The sequence below is a fragment of the Tiliqua scincoides genome, chromosome 4 (assembly GCF_035046505.1).
Source record: "Tiliqua scincoides isolate rTilSci1 chromosome 4, rTilSci1.hap2, whole genome shotgun sequence".
NCBI classification, from domain to species: domain Eukaryota; kingdom Metazoa; phylum Chordata; class Lepidosauria; order Squamata; family Scincidae; genus Tiliqua; species Tiliqua scincoides.
Genome location: NC_089824.1, coordinates 3,390,775 through 3,405,608, shown reverse-complemented (window position 1 = coordinate 3,405,608; position 14,834 = coordinate 3,390,775).

The window sequence follows — 14,834 nt, the reverse complement described above, 5'->3', positions numbered from 1 at the left end:
GCCATGCGGGCACCCTCCTGGATTTAGTGGAACCCTTCTTACTTTGCGGTATACACCTCTGCTGGACCTCTATTACTGTTGTTTTAAGCAGCCTCCATGCACTCTGGAGAGATTGGACTCTTTTTACCCTCCCTTTCAACCTCCTTCTAACCAGCCTCCTCATTTGGGGGAAGTCCGCCCGTCGGAAGTCAAGGGTTTTTGTTAGAGATTTGCCTGGTATTCTTCCCCCAACGTGCACGTCAAAACGGATCGCAGCATGATCACTGTTCCCCAATGGCTCAGTAACGTTTACATCTCTAACCAGGTCCTGCGTACCGCACAAAATTAAATCCAGAGTCACCTGTCCTCTGGTCCTCTGTCCCCATTCATTTCAGTATTTATTTTTAATATATTAGACTTGATGCTACCATGTATGTGACTGCATTTAGGGAAATGTTAGACTTGTACTTTTAACAAGCTACTATGTATATTCTTTTAACAATGATAGTAAATGGGACTTACTCCTGGGTAAATGTGGGTAGGATTGCAGCCTAGGATTGTTAGAAATTTTCCTCCTTGATGATGTCACTTCTGGTGGGTCCTGACCAATTCTCATTCTAAAAAGTGGGTCCCAGTGCTAAATGTGTGAGAACTACAGATCTATACTTTATACCAGCATTTCTCAAACTGTGGGTCAAACCCACTAGGTGGGTCACAGGCCAATTTCAGGTGGGGCCTCATTCATTTCAATATGTATTTTATTTTTAATATGTTAGACTTGATGCTACCATGGTATGAGACTGCATTTGGGGAAATGTTACAGATCTGTACTTTTAACAGGCTACGATGTATATGCTTTTAATGATAATAATCAATGGGACTTACTCCCAGCTAAGTATGGATAGGATTGCAGCTTTTGGGATGTTAGGGGATTATTTTTTATTTTTTTAAAGATGAGCAACTGCTTGGAAGGGTTAGGAGAGTTCTTAATTTTGAATATTTCTTTAATCTTATAATGATTGTTAACTTTTAATTTACTTAATTTAATTAGATTTTGTCTTATGGGGGGGTTGTTAACAATTTTCCTGCCTGATCATGTCACTTCTGGCTATGACATCACTTCCAGGTTAATGACATCATTTATGGTGGGTCCTGACAGATTGTAATTCTAAAAAGGGGCTCCTGCAGCGAAAAAGGTTGAGAACCACTGCTTTATTCTAACTAAGGACCCAATTCTATCCAGCTTTCTAACACCAATGTAGCTGCAATGTAACCCCGAAGTACTTGAGAGGATCTCTGTGACTGCTCTACCATCACAAGATGCAGCGCACGCGCCCACTGGCATGGCTGACTCAGCGATGGAACGTTGGATAGGATTGGGCCTAAGACCTGAAAAGGCATTTCCTGACTGTGCCATGGGCCCAGCGGCAGCCTAACCTGACAAGGACACCGAAAACATCTGGTGGATGAAACCTGACCAGTATGAGCTTAAAGCATCTGGACTGAACAACCCTGTATCAACATTGACTCCCAGACTCCATAACAAGGAACGAGGTTCCACTTTGATGGAGATGCATCAACAACACAAGATTTGAAGCAGCGCTCACACCACCACATCTCTTTCAGCTACCTCTTGATACTATACCTAACTGAGTGTGCTTGAGTGAGTATGATTGATTAGGAGCTTTGAAATTATTCTAGAACATAAGGACAGTCCCACTGGATCAGGCCATAGGCCCATCTAGTCCAGCTTCCTGTATCTCACAGCGGCCCACCAAATGTCCCAGGGAGCACACCAGATAACAACAGACCTGCATCCAGGTGCCCTCCCTTGCATCTGACATAGCCCATTTCTAAAATCAGGAGGTTGCACGTACACATCATGGCTTGTAACCCATAATGAATTTTTCCTCCAGAAACTTGTCCAATCCCCTTTTAAAGGCGTCCAGGCCAGACGCCATCACCACATCCTGTGGCAAGGAGTTCCACAGACCAACCACACGCTGAGTAAAGAAATATTTTCTTTTGTCTGTTCTAACTCTCCCAACACTCAATTTTAGCAGATGTCCCCTGGTTCTGGTGTTATGTTCTGCAAACTTAGCCACCTCACCGCTCACCCCTGTCTCCAGGTCATTTATGAACAGGTTGAAAAGCACTGGTCCCAGGACAGATCCTTGGGGCACACCGCTTTTCACCTCTCCATTGTGAAAATTGCCCATTGACACCCACTCTCTGTTTCCTGGTCTTCAACCAGTTCTCAATCCATGAGAGGACCTGCCCTCTAATTCCCTGACTGTGGAGTTTTTTCAGTAGCCTTTGGTGAGGGACCGTGTTGAACGCCTTCTGAGAGTCCAGATATATAATGTCCACGGGTTCTCCTCATCCACATGCCTGTTGACCTTTTCAAAGAATTCTATAAGTTTCGTGAGGCAAGACTTACCCTTACAGAAGCCATGCTGATTCTCCCTCAGCAAGGCCTGTTCATCTATGTGTTTTGAGATCCTATCTTTGATGAGGCATTCCACCATCTTACCCGGTATAGATGTTAGGCTGACCGGCCTATAGTTTTCCAGGTCCCCCCTCTTTCCCTTTTTAAAGTGGGGTGTGCCATTTGCTATCCTCCAATCTTCTGGCACCATGGCTGTTTTGAGGGACAAGTTGCATATTTTAGTCAAGAGATCAACAACTTCAATCTTCAATTCCTTAATAACTCTTGGGTGGATGCCATCAGGGCCCGGTGACTTATTGATCTTTAATTTATCAATGAGGTCTGAAACATCTTCTCATTTAACCTCTATCTGACTTAATTCCTTGGTCAGGAGGGGCCATTCGGGCAGCAGTATCTGCCCGAGGTCTTCTGCCATGAATTCAGATGCAAAGAACTCATTTAATTTCTCTGCCATCTCTAAGTCTCCTTTTATCTCCCCTTTCCCTCCCTCACCATCCAGAGGGCCAACCGCTTCTCTGGCGGGTTTCCTGCTTCTAACATATTTGAAGAAGCTTTTATTATTCCCCTTAATGCTGCTGGCCGTGTGTTCCTCATAGTCTCGCTTGGCCTCCAGTATCACCTTCTTACATTTCTTTTGCCACAGTTTATGTTCCTTTTTATTCTCATTAGGGCAAGACTTCCATTTACAGAAGGAAGCTTCCTTGCCCTTCACAGCCTCTAACTTGGCTGGTTAGCCATGCGGGCACCCTCCTGGATTTAGTGGAACCCTTCTTTCTTTGAGGTATACACCTCTGCTGGGCCTCTATTACTGTTGTTTTAAGCAGTCTCCATGCACTCTGAAGAGATTGGACTCTTTTTACCCTCCCTTTCAACCTCCTTCTAACCAGCCTCCTCATTTGAGGGAAGTTCGCTCGTCGGAAGTCAAGGGTTTTTGTGAGAGATTTGCCCGGTATTCTTCCCTCGATGTGAATGTTGTCACAGCATGATCACTGTTCCCCAATGGCTTTGTAACATTGACATCTCTAACCAGTTCCTGAGTACTGCAGAATATTAAATCCAGAGTCACCTGTCCTCTGGTGGGCTCCGTGACTAGCTGCTCTAAGCCACAGTCATTTAGCGTGTCAAGGAATCTGGTCTCCTTTTCGTGACCAGAACACAAATTGACCCAGTCAATATGAGGATAATTTAAGTCCCCCATGATTACAACCCTGTCCCTGCTTGTCACCTCCCTGATCTGTTTCCTCATTTCAAGGTCCCCTTCCGGTTTCTGGTCTGGAGGACGATAGTACACCCCCAGTATTACATCGCTGCACAAGCCTGGTTATTTAACCCACAGAGATTCTATGGTGGAGTCGGACCCACCTTCAATCTCTACTCTGCAGGATTCTATCCCTTCCTTAAAGTAAATGGCCACCCCACCTCCAACACGCCCCTGCCTGTCCCTCCTGTAGAGTTTATAGCCTGGGATTATGGTATCCCACTGATTTTCCGCATTCCACCTGGTTTCTGTTACGCCCACTATGTCAATGTTTTCCCTTTTCACCAGACATTCCAGTTCTCCCATCTTTTCTCGGAGACTTCGGGCATTTGCATAAAAGCATTTGTACATGGAATGCCCCAGGATGGGCTGCTTATTCGCTCCTTTGTCCCCGCATCCTCTCATTGTGCCAAACCGTCTATCACATCCCATCACGCTACCTTTCCCAATTTCTTCTCCTACTCTGCCTTTGTCTTGTTGTTCTCTAACCTTCCCATCCTTGTCCCATAGGGATAAGGAGACCCGAACCAGATGCCCCTCTACTCCTGTCGGCCTTCCCCCAGGGATCAGTTTAAAAGCTGCTCTGCCACCTTTTTAATGTTATGCACCAGCAGTCTGGTTCCATTCTGGTTCAAGTGAAGCTATCCCTCTTGTACAGGCCCTGCTTGTCCCAAAACGTTCCCCAGTGCCTAAAGAATCTAAACCCCTCCTCCCTACACCACTGTCTCATCCACGCATTGAGACCCCTGATCTCCGCCTGCCTAGCTGGCCCTGTGTGTGGAACAGGTAGCACTTCACAGAACGCTACCTTTGAGGTCTTGGCTTTCAGCTTCCTACCTAATAGCCTAAATTTGGCCTCCAGGACCTCCTGGCTACACTTGCCCATGTTGTTGGTGTCGACATGCACCACAACCGCTACCTCCTCCCCAGCACTATCTACCAGCCTGTCTAGACGAGAAGTGATGTCCGCAACCTTCGCACCAAGCAGGCAAGTCACCATGCGGTCCTCACATCCGTCGCAAACCCCCCTCTCTATGTTTCTAATAATCGAATCCCAAACTACAAGAAGCCCCTGACCCCCCTCCCACCAAGGAGTATCCTGAGTGCGTTCGGATACGGGCCTGTCCCCTGGAGAAGGGGTCCCCGCTAGGGGAAGGGGTATCCCCTAGGGATAGAATCCCCTAGGGGTTTCTAGCTTTGAATCTTGTTGGTTGACATAATGCTGGCAATTGGAATAAACATTTAGAACAGAACATCACTGTTGTCTCACCTTCCTTTTAGAAGAACTCAGAAAACTGAAAACCAAAGGGTCTAGTGCTGCAGTTTTCAAACTCGCAGGGAGTTTGAATCCCGCAGTAAGTCTTTGCGGGGGCGGGGGAGGGAGGCAGCAGTGCAATCCCCAGGATCGCACCTCTCAGGGGGGCTGCAGGGGCTTGCTCCCATTTTGCAGAGGCGGAGCGCGATCGCCCCACTCACTTTCCCTGACCCGGGGAGCCCTGCAGGTGCTCATGCCCAGCTTCCCGCAGCCAGGGACGGGTGCTGCAGGGACTGGTGGGTGCACCCCAGTCCCTGCAGCCTAGTCAAAAAGGGAAGAGGAGCGATCGCGCACCGCTTCTGGTTTAGCGGAGCGGGGCGCGATCGCTGTAACCTTCGCTGACTCAGGGAGCCCTGCCGAAGGTTGCGCAGGGCTCCCCACACCCCTGGGCGGCTGCAGGGGGCTTGGGCAAGTGCACCAAGCCCCTGCAGCCCCCCTGAGCAGCGCGATCCTGGGGATCGTGCCGCTGCCTCCTCCCTGCCTCCTGGCTGCCCCCGCCCCTTAAGGGGAAAGGGACCAGGATCCTCAGGCTGGGGTGTCGCAACACCCAGTTTGAATACCACTGGTCTAGTGGAATTTCACAGGAGTATACCAGAAGACCAAAGGAACGGGTTTTAACACATAGTAACATATGATAGCTTTCATGGGCCAGTCAAGTAATTGCACTAGCCAAGTAGCGGAGATCTCCACCAGCACCAATGCTTTATGGAGCTTCACGCTGCTGCTCCCTTCCAGCTGCAGAAGTTTCCCAGGCAGCAGGTGGAAACACCCTGTCTGGTTGGTTTCTGTACACTCAGGCATGCACACTGGAAGTATGCACCATCCCCAAACAGTCTACATTGACAGGGAAATAAGGTCAAGACCCACCCATGCATGAAATGCGCCTCTGGTTGTTCTCACCAAGTCCCATAAGGAATGGAAAATCCATTGATTGATGACTTTATTATCAGATGAAGGGCTGCCTGTGAACATTCTTAACAAGAGAATCAGCACCACCCCGAAGAAGACATCATCATACCAACAAGGTTCCTGAGAAATGTCATTCTCTTCCACTGCCTTGACTGGCACTGTCTAATTGTCCCAATTTTGCCTTACATAAGAACATCAGAAGAGCCCTACTGGATCACACTAAAGGCCCACCTAGTCCAGCTTCCTGCATCTCCCAGTAGCCCACCAGATGCCTCAGGGAGCATTAGAAGGACTGTTTGGAGGAGAGGAGCCATTTAACAATTGTGTTGGTGTGCAAATGCACATACTGTGTTAGAATTGCCAGGCTGTTCAGGTTGCAGCAAGTCCCTGTGCTGAAGATGGTTCAGTGACTCCCTCTGCTGGGTCTCTAGAGGTTAAATCTCTGAAGGAGAGAAAGGAGAAAATAATGCTGCTGAATCTTTCAGTTGCAACTAACAGGGTAGGTGACTTTCATCAGGCGAGATCAACTTCTTTGCTGTGTTGTTACTTGAAGATCACCTTGGAGAGCCAGGTAGAAAATGGAGGGGGAGACGGCCACTTTACCTGTCACTGCATGAGCCAAACACTGGGCTGACCTGGCTGTATAAGAAAATCCCACACTGGCTTACTATGGAACAGGGATTCTAATAGAAAACTCTTAAGCATGGCCCAGGGGTGTAGTGACGCCCCAGGGAACTGGGGGCAGAGTTGCCTAGGAAGAACCTGGAAGTCCAATCATGATGTCGTGCTGGTGTGATGTCATGACATCATTTCTGGTTCTCTCTGGAAGCGAAGGTGGCAGTGGCAGTTTTGCAATATGCCTGCTGCTCCCTTCCTCCTCCTCCAGAGGGTCCCCTGTGTGTGTCTTCCTGACCAGGAAGAAGCCACTTGGCTCAGCTCCAATCAGCTGCTTCTTCATGCACCCCCTTCCAGCCCTTTCTGGTTGAGCCAAGTGGAGTTTTTTTTTTTTTCCATTGCTGCATCTCCATACCAGGACAAGCTAGACCTGTTGAATTTCTGCTTATTGTGCATCACCACTGATATGGTATTCTCCCTTAGACAACTGCAGGAGAAATGCAGGGAACAATGACAGCCACTCTTTATAGCCTTCATAGATCTCACAAAGGCTTTCGACCTGGTCAGCAGAGACGGCCTCTTCAAGATTCTCCCCAAGATTGGATGTCCACCCAGGCTCCTCAGCATCATCAGATCTTTCCACAAGGACATGAAGGGCACTGTTGTCTTTGATGGCTCCACATCAGACCCTTTTGACACCCGAAGCGGAGTGAAGCAGGGCTGTGTTCTTGCACCAACCTTGTTTGGGATTTTCTTCGCTGTCCTGCTGAAGCATGCCTTTGGAACTGCAACAGAAGGCATCTATCTCCGGACCAGATCAGACGGAAAGCTCTTCAACCTCTCCAGACTGAGAGCAAAATCCAAAGTCCAGCTGAAATGTCTGCGTGACTTCCTCTTTGCCTAGGGTAGACGCCAGCACCACATCCTGTGGCAAGGAGTTCCGCAGACCGACCACACGCTGAATAAAGAAATATTTTCTTTTGTCTGTCCTAACCCGCCCAACACTCAGAGGCTAGTTCCTAGAGGCTTTTGATGCTACATTAACCAGCAGGGGTGAGTGTGAATAATCTTATGCTTGAGAAATTATCTCTGAGTATTTTCTTGATCCTTACTAGTAATACATTAAATTTTGAAAAGGTCAAGAGAGAGAATAATTCCTTTAGGTGGAAGAGGTGCTTTGAAGGTTGCTAATTCTTGCCTTATTTCCTGTGGTCTTCCTTCTCACCCTCTTTCAATAGTCAAAAGTGGAGATAAATTGTGAGGTCAGAGCATGCTGAATTTCATAGCAAGATATTGACAGTGCATTAATGCTTCTTAATAATATATTTGAATTAATTGTAGACTATATTATTTTTAATTTCATTGTATGGGACGTGCCAAAAATTTATGGGCCCTGGGTGCCAAATGACCTTCGCATGCCACTGAGTCAGACACCCCCCTAAGTTTAACCCCCGACTTATCCGAGGGTCATAGAAAATTCCATGATTTATGGCTCAAAAACCTGCCCTTGGCTTATCTGTGATGTCGACTTATGCTTGAGTTTCTGCAGTACTTTCCCTTGCTTCGGTGACCATAAAGGTCTCATATAGCTCTTAGATACAGAGGCTGCCACACCAAGTGTCTAATTTCTAAAGCAAGTGGCTCATGCACACCTGGAAGTTGCATTCTGCAGTAAGTCCTTCCCCCAGTCTAAAGTTTTACCTTCATATCTTATTGAAAAAGTCAATAATAAGAATGTTTGGTGTGTTTTTAGTTGCCGTCTTGGGTGCCCTTTGGGGAGAAAAGCAGATTACAAGTCCAATAAATAAATTCCTTGGGCGCAGATTATGATTGTAGGTTATACTTGGACCCTCTGTGTATGCTCAGAGTCATTCATTGTATAATGTTGCAGCATTCAGCATTGTGCCCTAATATGGAAAATACGTTCTTGAGCCTGGCCCAGAATGAACCCCCACTTTCCACACACACAGTCCCAGGCTGGTCCTGTTTCCCCACCAGTTGGGGGCAAAAAAAAGCTTCAACGAACACAGTCACACAACAGGCTGAAACAGTCACCGTCTTCAGATGACTTCACGCTTCTAGCCTCTGGGGTGCTCCTCTGCTCCAGAACAGATGAAAAATACACAAACCATGGAGTGAAAGTAGGAATTTTCAGCACAGCTGTTCTCTCTGGTAACATGAGACAGTTTCTGTCCTCCCCTGTACTTTGTTGATTGTAAGTCTGGTCTTAAGTAAGCTGAATGGGAAAGGCTCTTACTGCCTTTTGTTCCCAGCTCAACAGCAAAGTCTTTGTGTGGCTGAAAATGACAACAGCTCATAAGAACATAAGAACATAAGAACAGCCCCACTGGATCAGGCCATAGGCCCATCTAGTCCAGCTTCCTGTATCTCACAGCGGCCCACCAAATGCCCCAGGGAGCACATCAGATAACAAGAGACCTCGTCCTGGTGCTCTCCCCTACATCTGGCATTCTGACTTAACCCATTCCTAAAATCAGGAGGTTGCGCATACACATCATGGCTTGTACCCCATAATGGATTTTTCCTCCAGAAACTCGTCCAATCCACTTTTAAAGGCGTCTAGGCTAGACGCCAGCACCACATCCTGTGGCATGTGTAAGCTCCTGGTAAGTTGTTTCACCCAAACTGCTTCTGCTGCACCCAGTGGACTTGTAATGTTGTTTCTCTGAGAGACAAGGGGTGTTCGAGCTCTTTGGGAAGTGGGCACTGCAATTGCAGACAGCTGCAAGCTCACCTCACTGGCAAGACCACCAAGCAGGACCCCCTCCTCCTTCCTGCCTACGCTTCTCCACTGATAAAGCTCTGAGATCAGAAGGGAAACCACTGGGTTACAGATAGTTTACCCTTCCAAGTGGTTCCCCTGGAGCCAAATTCCTCTGGTTGGCAAATATGAACATCCCAGCAGTTTACTTAACATTTTTATTAAAGATATTCCCTGCAAGTAAGTAAGGGAAACCACCCCAAGCTGGGGCGTCTAAAGGAGGTTTCCCAAGCATAGAACAATAAAACCAGAACCCAGAAAAGTCTCCTGGAAGCCAGGAGTGACACAACAAGAGCAAAGACTCTTGCTAATTGCTAACTAGCAAAGATGCTAATGTACCATGAGAAGAAAAATGTTGAAAATTGTTGGTATAGGGAGTGGTGTAGTTTGCACTTACCTGCCACTCTCAATTCTGATGTCAAAGAAAGGTGGCTTCGGAAAAGGCAATGTGCATGTTTGTTTGTTTTTCCAAGCACACATTAAAAATTGAGTGACACCAAAGCTCCTTTAAATGAGTTTTGAGGCCCCTGGTTCTCAGACATCTGCAAGAGGGATCTGAAGGCATTAGGGATGGACCTCAACAAGTGGGAAACCCTGGCCTCTGAGCGGCCCGCTTGGAGGCAGGCTGTGCAGCATGGCCTTTCCCAGTTTGAAGAGACACTTTGCCAACAGTCTGAGGCTAAGAGGCAAAGAAGGAAGGCCCATAGCCAGGGAGACAGACCAGGGACAGACTGCACTTGCTCCCGGTGTGGAAGGGATTGTCACTCCCGGATTGGCCTTTTCAGCCACACTAGACGCTGTGCCAGAACCACCTTTCAGAGCGCGATACCATAGTCTTTCGAGACTGAAGGTTGCCAATACAAGGTTCTCAGAAACTTGGAAGAAGGCTATCTTTGCAATAGCACAGTGTTGATTCCTGTGTACTAAGGGAAACGGTGACAGAAAAAAATCTTATAATGCTTCCCTTCCTCATCAAGCCGGTACACATTCTGCTATCCAGGAGCCTGTACCAGATATCACATCATTCATGTTAACAAACCCTCTCTAGTTGCCTTTGTAGAATTAGCTGGGGGCAGGAGAGCTATAAATGTTCTCATCTGTAATTATCAAGACAAAATGGTGGAACAGTTTTGGGTATCTTGGTGGAAAAGCAGCCAATAAATGAAATGGGGTAGTATGTGCAACTTCTTCTGATGCATTTGTCCATATATGGTCTCAAGGAACATCCGAGAGCTCCTTACATGTTGTACATGGTTGTACATACAGATTGTATGAATGAGCAACTGCATGTGGGTACTGGACATAGGGCTACTACCACTACTTGCTATCCGCATGTCAGTTTGAATGAGGATACCAGTGTCTCATAGTGGTAGTCCTAATCATTTCCAGTGGTAGAGCACCAGCTTTGCATCCAGAGTCCCTTTTTCAATCCTTGGCATCTCCAGGTAGTTTTCGGGAAAAGCCTGGACGGAAACCCAGGTACGTCACTCCCAGTGCTGAGAGTGAGAGACCAGTGAGCTGACTCTCTAGAAGCTGGTTTCCAATGTTCACTAAACCAAATCACCATCTCACCTTTTGCCTCTTGCAGCTAAACATTGATCATGAACGGATGCCATTGCAAAGTGTTCTCTCCGAGGTGAAACACACCCCAACATGTTGGACCTGTGCTTGTTGCAAGATTGTTCACTGAACAGGACAACTTACTGAGCAGTAAACAGGGCCAGGTCTGCATGCAGTAAAATGGGCCACACCATTTCAGACTGTGGTGCTCTTCTGGATTCTTTCCTATGCTAAATGTTCTCTGCCTGTTGCAAGGTGCAAAAACCAAGATGTTAAAAGGGATCCTAGATGTTACAAGAGATCTCAGATGTTGCACTGTAATCCCAGGTACCAAAGCAAACTCAGTAGACAAAAGTGATCAAATCCACACCGCCTTGTCCATATTCGGCAAGAAGACCAACAAGGCGGCAGACTGGTTTGAAGCCCACTCTGAGGAGTTGACACCAGTCATTGAGGAAAAGAGGAGAGCTCAAGCAGCATACAAGGTCTGTCCCAGTGAGTGCAACCTGCAGGTCCTCCGAACTGCTCGCAGCAAAGTCCAACAGACTGCCAGGAGATGTGCTAACGACTACTGGCTCCAGCTCTGTTCCAAGATACAGATAGCAGCTGACACGGGCAACATCAAGGGGATGTATGATGGTATCAAGCAGGCCCTAGGTCCAACACAGAAGAAAATTGCCCCTCTGAAGTCTGCCACAGGCGAGGTCATCCAGGATCGGGTGCAGCAGATGGAACGCTGGGTGCAGCACTACTCTGAGCTATATTCCAGAGAAAATGTAGTCACCGAAGAAGCACTGAACAACATTGAGTGCCTGCCTGTGCTGGAAGAGCTTGACAGTGAACCAACCCTAGAAGAACTTCACGTGGCCCTGGACTCCCTTGCCTTTGGCAAGGCACCTGGAAAAGACAGCATCCCTGCTGAAGTCCTAAAATGCTGCAAAGAGATCATCGTCACTGAGCTGCATGAAATCCTCTGTCTCTGCTGGAGAGAAGGTGGAGTACCTCAAGACATGAGGGATGCAAACATCATCACGCTGTACAAGAACAAAGGTGACAGGGGTGACTGCAACAACTACCGCGGCATCTCTCTCCTTAGCGTTGTAGGAAAGCTGTTTGCCCGAGTTGTACTAAAGAGGCTCCAGGTACTTGCAGAGAGCGTCTATCCAGAATCGCAGTGTGGATTCCGAGCCAACAGGTCCACCACTGATATGGTATTCTCCCTTAGACAACTGCAGGAGAAATGCAGGGAACAACGACAGCCACTCTTTATAGCCTTCATAGATCTCACAAAGGCTTTCGACCTGGTCAGCAGAGACGGCCTCTTCAAGATTCTCCCCAAGATTGGATGTCCACCCAGGCTCCTCAGCATCATCAGATCTTTCCACAAGGACATGAAGGGCACTGTTGTCTTCGATGGCTCCACATCAGACCCTTTTGACATCCGAAGCGGAGTGAAGCAGGGCTGTGTTCTTGCACCAACCTTGTTTGGGATTTTCTTCGCTGTCCTGCTGAAGCAGGCCTTTGGAACTGCAACAGAAGGCATCTATCTCCGGACCAGATCAGACGGAAAGCTCTTCAACCTCTCCAGACTGAGAGCAAAATCCAAAGTCCAGCTGAAATGTCTGCGTGACTTCCTCTTTGCCGACGATGCAGCTGTCACTACCCACTCTGCCAAAGATCTCCAGCAGCTCATGGATCGTTTTAGCAAGGCCTGCCAAGATTTTGGACTGACAATCAGCCTGAAGAAAACACAGGTCATGGTTCAGGATGTGGACTCACCTCCCTGCATTACAATCTCTGAGCATGAACTGGAGGTTGTCCATGACTTTGTGTACCTTGGCTCAACAATCTCCGACACTCATTCTCTCGATGCCGAGCTAAACAGGCGCATCGGTAAAGCAGCTACCACGTTTTCCAGACTCACAAAGAGAGTCTGGTCCAACAAGAAGCTGACGGAACATACCAAGATCCAGGTCTACAGAGCTTGCGTCCTGAGTACACTTCTGTACTGCAGCGAGTCATGGACTCTTCGCCCACAACAGGAGAGGAAACTGAGCGCTTTCCACATGCGCTGCCTCCGACGCATCCTCGGCATCACCTGGCAGGACAAAGTTCCAAACAACACAGTCCTGGAACGTGCTGGAATCCCTAGCATGTATTCACTGCTGAAACAGAGACGCCTGCGTTGGCTTGGTCATGTCGTGAGAATGGATGATGGCCGGATCCCAAAGGATCTCCTCTATGGAGAACTCGTGCAAGGAAAGCGCCCTACAGGTAGACGACAGCTGCGATACAAGGACATCTGCAAGAGGGATCTGAAGGCCTTAGGGATGGACCTCAACAAGTGGGAAACCCTGGCCTCTGAGCGGCCCGCTTGGAGGCAGGCTGTGCAGCATGGCCTTTCCCAGTTTGAAGAGACACTTTGCCAACAGTCTGAGGCTAAGAGGCAAAGAAGGAAGGCCCATAGCCAGGGAGACAGACCAGGGACAGACTGCACTTGCTCCCGGTGTGGAAGGGATTGTCACTCCCGGATTGGCCTTTTCAGCCACACTAGACGCTGTGCCAGAACCACCTTTCAGAGCGCGATACCATAGTCTTTCGAGACTGAAGGTTGCCAATACAATTGTAAATCCATCAGCAAAAGATTGTAAATCCATCCACGTCTCCAAAGGAGACTGTGTGCATCAGAAATGGGGAGAAGAGAAACCCCAAAGGAGACTGCTTGCACCAGAAGTGGGAAGAAGAGAAGCGTGTAACGCCTCCTTTAGCTGACTTTTATTACAATCTGGGGTTCCCTCCTTGAAACACATTTGGAGACAATTCATTGGTGGGTTCAAAACATCTGTTGTTTTATAATAGGCCATCTCATACATCCATCATATACAATATACCCCCAGCAGTTAGCCAATTGCACTGCACTTCAATTTTGCTTAAAATGACCTCACCTATAACCATCGCATGATCCACTGTGGCCTTCATGTACAGCCCGTGAAATGCAACAAAATTGTTGCTAAAAGGTTGCAAGCTCTGCTAAAACAACGAAACTGCTATCTTCTGCATTTTCTGTGGGAAGTTGACCTTTGCAATGTGTTATCCAGAAGTCCTTTGATATCATGTCTCTTTAAACTCTAGAATGCAGTTAGTCCACTAAAACTCAGTTAAAATATTACTATTTGTTAGTCACATTTATGTGTACCCCAAAACTGATTTCAAACAAAAAACAAGGAAATATAAGAAAGCTAAGCTTACTAGTGTTCTTCTATGAGAGCTGGTGTGAATATTTGCTTTCTAGCATGTGTGTACACAGCTTAGTGCTCTAAAAGTCTTCAAACTAGATGTTAAAGCAATGTTAAAACTTCAAGCCGAATTCAAACTGCTAGATTTTTTTTTTCTGTGCTCTGAAGACAAAGACTTCATTCAAATGTATCAACATTGTTCTAAGAGAACATCTTGTGGCAGGCTGCCCAATCCCAGCCAAATGCTTGTGAGACTCAAGTTGAACTTGCTTGGACATTCAGAGAGAGAGATCAAAAACCATGCTGTTTACATTTCAGGTAAGCATTCTATACCATAACTAACAGTCCTTGATACCTTCCAGCATGCCAACAGACTACCATCACAGCAAGAAAAGGGCTAGACTGATAAGTCAGTTTTTTATTTGCAGGAAGCTTTGATGTTGGAGCACATTCAATAGTGGGGGCTCCATGTCCACAGGAATCAAGTGAAACTGCCTCTCTGCCTACCTTTGCTCTGCACCCTTCCTAGAAAAACATGTTTCAAGAAACTTTCAGACAGTTTGAGCTGAGGCAGAGAAAGACACCGTGAAAGAAAACTGCAGAGTGCTACATAAGATTGAGCCTTTGGTGGAACACACCACCACATTTCTAATTTCCACACTGACCAGTATGGCCCTACACATGCACAACATAAGAATTGGAACAAATCTGAATGGACATCATCATTTACA